Here is a 3,851-nt window from a genome sequence, read left to right as displayed (position 1 = left end):
TCCCAATCTCCCAATTTATCCCTCCCCTGCAACCATAAGTTTGTTTTTTACATCAGTGACTCTATTTCTGTTTTGTAAACAAGTTCATTTGTAGCATTTTTTTTTTAGATTCCACATATGAGTGATATCACATACTTGTCTTTGTCTTTTCGCTCAGTATATTTCTTGTCTATTCCGCTCAGTACAAAAATCTCTAGATCCATCCACGTTGCTGTAAATGGCATTATTTCATTCTTTTTATGGCCAAGAAACATCCCATTGTATATATGCACCGCCTCTTCTTTATCCGTTCTTTTACCAAGTCCAAGCTTGCTCTGCTCACCACATGACAGGCCAATGAATCCAAGAGACGGAGGTGTTGAGGCAAAGAATACATTATTTGGAAAGCTGGCTGACCAAGAAGACGGCAGACTAATGTCTCAAAGAAATCGTCTTGTCTGGGTCTGGATGCAGGTCCTTTCACAGAACTAGAGATTTGAGAAGCAATGCAGGACTAAAGTCAAAAGGCAGAATAGAGAGGAAGGGGCAGTGAGGAGGTGAAGTAAAAAGGGTCTGCAGTCTTGCACAACATCTTTGGGAAGGGCCAGCCTTTAGAAAGGGTGTGGTGATCCCTTCTACTCACAGGCGGGCAGGGTCAGATTCTCTCTCTCAGAGGTGAACACAGGCACTTTAAGTCAGGCAGAGGGCAGGGTCTTTTGAGGCAGTCCATTATGTATGATTATAATAACAACAGCAACAAAAAGCAAATCAAAGAAACAGTTCCAACATGGCGTCAGAATCAGTTCTCTGTAACAAACAATTGCTCTGTGGACGGACATTTAGTTGGTTTCCTATCCTGGCTATTGTAAATAGTGCTGCAATGAATACTGGGAAGTATGTATGAGACTCTCAACACTTCTGACACCAGATGTGTGGGGGTTTCCAAACACCAAGCAATTCTGTGGCACCATCTGTGTATCCTACAATTGAATTCAATTCTGACACTATCTATTAAGAGCATCTTATGCCGCAAGGTAAGGGTTCAGTCTCACAAAGCTGCCCGCAGCCTCAGAAGCTAACAGCAAGTCCAGAGTCCAGGCTGTTACCTATACTTCTGACTGATCAGCTATAAATCAGAGTTCCTGTAACCACCTCCTCAGGTTCCATTCATTTTCTACAGCTTTTAACAGAAGTCAGGAAAAGAGTTTAATTACTATTTACCAGTTTATTTTAAAAGAGTATGACAAAGAACACAGAAGGACAGCAAAAGAGGAGATACAGAAGGAAAGGTATATAGGAAGCAGTGTGGGGCATCCAAGCTCTCTCAGCCACACCACTTTCCCAGCACGTCCACTTTGTTTAGCAACCCAGAAGATCCCTGAACCTAGTATCTCTGGGATTTTTATGAAGGCTTCATCATGTAGACACGATCGTCACTAACACGTTGAGGAGCCCGTCAGGAGTCACCTCATTAGAGTGAAAGACACTGTTATCACCCAGGAGATTCCAAGGGATTTAGGAACTCTGAGTTCGGAAAAGGTCAAACACCAAATATTGGAACAAAGGATAATCCTAGTTCCATTATCACTTAGGAAGTTACAAGAATTTTAGGAGCTTTGTGCCAGGAACCCAAGGCAGACACACAAACTTAATTTTTTCTATTATCTCACAGACAGATTTTTGCTTTATAACTGTGATGAAAGCAATTAGGGCTTCCCTGGTGGCTCAACAGTGAAGAATCTGTCTGCAATGCAGGAGACCACCTGTGATGCAAGAGACATGGGTTCAATCTCTGGGTCAGGAAGATCCCCTGGAGTACAAAATGGCAACCCACTCCAGTATTGTTGCCTGGGAAATCCTATGGACAGAGGAGCCTGTTGGTCTACAGTTGTTGGGCTCTCAAGGAGTCAGAAATGACTTAGCCAATAGACTACCAGCGGGGCATCCCTGGTGACTTAGGTGGTAAAGAATCTGCCTGCAGTGCAGGAGACCCAGGTTTGATCCCTGGGTTAAGAAGATGCCCTGGAGAAAGAAATGGAAACCCACTCCAGTATTCTTGCCTGCAGAATCCTATGGACAGAGGAGCCTGGCAGTCTAAGCCCATGGAATAGCAAAGAGTTGGACACAACTGAGCTACTAACACTTTCACTTTAACTTTTAGACCACCACCGCCAAAGAGATTAAAGCAATACTTAGACATTTTTAAGAAGTCTAATACAAAACAAGGGATTGTCTTGCCCAAAGATAAACTCAATTTTTCACCCAGAACTCATAAGCCTCAGTTCTGATTACACTTGCATTGACCTATTCATTCCTGCCAGGTGGCAAGGACAGGGGAAAGACCTTCCACATCTCAGGTCATTATTTCCATTCTTTTCTTCTCTTTCAGTCATGGACACAAAGAGTGCTTTTGATTTGAAGCAATAGAAAATCAAAAATGAAAGTAGTATTATTTGAAAATGCATCCTGAGAGCTACCACATTCCAGGAATGACCTGATCTTGACCTCATGCTGGGATAGATCCAGCATCTCAAGAGAAAAGTAGACCAGATGGGTGAATGGAGTTGGTAAGATCAATGTAGAATTCCATCCTGATAGATGCAGCTGAGTAACAGGAAGTTGGGCTTCTCTGGTGGCTCAGATGGTAAAGAATCCCCCTGGGATTGGACAGGAGACCTGGGTTCGATCACTGGGTCGAGAAGATCCCGTAGAGAAGGGAATGGCAACCCACTACAGTATTCTTGTCTGGAGAATTCCACGGACAGAGTTACCTGGCGAGCTACAGCCCACAGCATCGCAAAGCGTTGGACACGAATGGGAGACTAACACACACACACACACACACACACACACACACACACACACAACAGGAAGTTTAGAGAAAAAGCACACTTACACAAAAATATAATCATGAGTAGAACTTGTATTACTTAGACTTTTAGGTACAAGAAAAAACCATAGAGGAATATATTGGAGGATTGACGAACATGGGACATCTTTACACAACTTCGGGGTCAGTCCTGGAAAAGTCAGAAGCCAAAGTTTCTACGGAGAAAACGAAAAGGAATGAAAAGTCACAGCCAGATGGAGTGGATCCATCTGCTTTTTCCACCTTTCCCCACATTTCACATGAACTTCAAATTCCAAGGAGAGAAAGGATCTGGTTGGTATAGCTTGAGTCATGTGTCCATCCCTTGGCCAGGGGAAATGGGGACATCTTGATTGATCGTTCCAGGGTTGCAACGAATAGTGAAGGAGTAGTTTTCCCAGTGTTAAGCTCAGGGCACCATTTCAAAAGAAGGGGAAGTGGATTTTTGGCAGCCTTAAACAACAGATGTCCAGTGCATGACTGAATAACACAGGTTTTGGAAATTGTACCAATACAGAACAACATTGTGATGAAAGTTGAACCTTGGTGCGTGACCACGATATTTTTTAGTAACAGAAAGGATTTTTCAAGATCAGTCATTCCAGGAAGTGGTTAATACTAGAGTAGGAAATGAGATGGGCCTCTGTCTGGGAGAAGAAGGGTCTTTCTTCACTCCCTGGAGCTGAAGGCATCATGATGACACCAAGATGTTATCCTAGAACTACTTTTGCCTAGGGTGGCTTCTGGGAATCTCTGTGTGCTGTGTGAGGTACAATAGCAACAGTGAAGAAAGATAAGCTATTTTCTGGAGCTTTTCGCGGTTGTAGGATTCTTCTGTGTCATGGACAGCACCTCTGAGTAATAACTCAGTTCAGTTGCAGTCGTGTCCAACTCTTTACGACCCCATGGACTGCAGCACACCAGGCTTCCCTATCCATCGCCAACTTCCAGAGCTTGCTCCAACTCATGTCCATCAGGTCAGTGATAACTGGTGCATGGCAAA

The sequence above is a fragment of the Capra hircus genome, chromosome 9 (genome assembly GCF_001704415.2).
Source record: "Capra hircus breed San Clemente chromosome 9, ASM170441v1, whole genome shotgun sequence".
Taxonomy (NCBI): Eukaryota; Metazoa; Chordata; class Mammalia; order Artiodactyla; family Bovidae; genus Capra; species Capra hircus.
The sequence above is the reverse complement of the archived record's forward strand: the minus strand, read 5'-3'. Positions refer to the sequence as shown.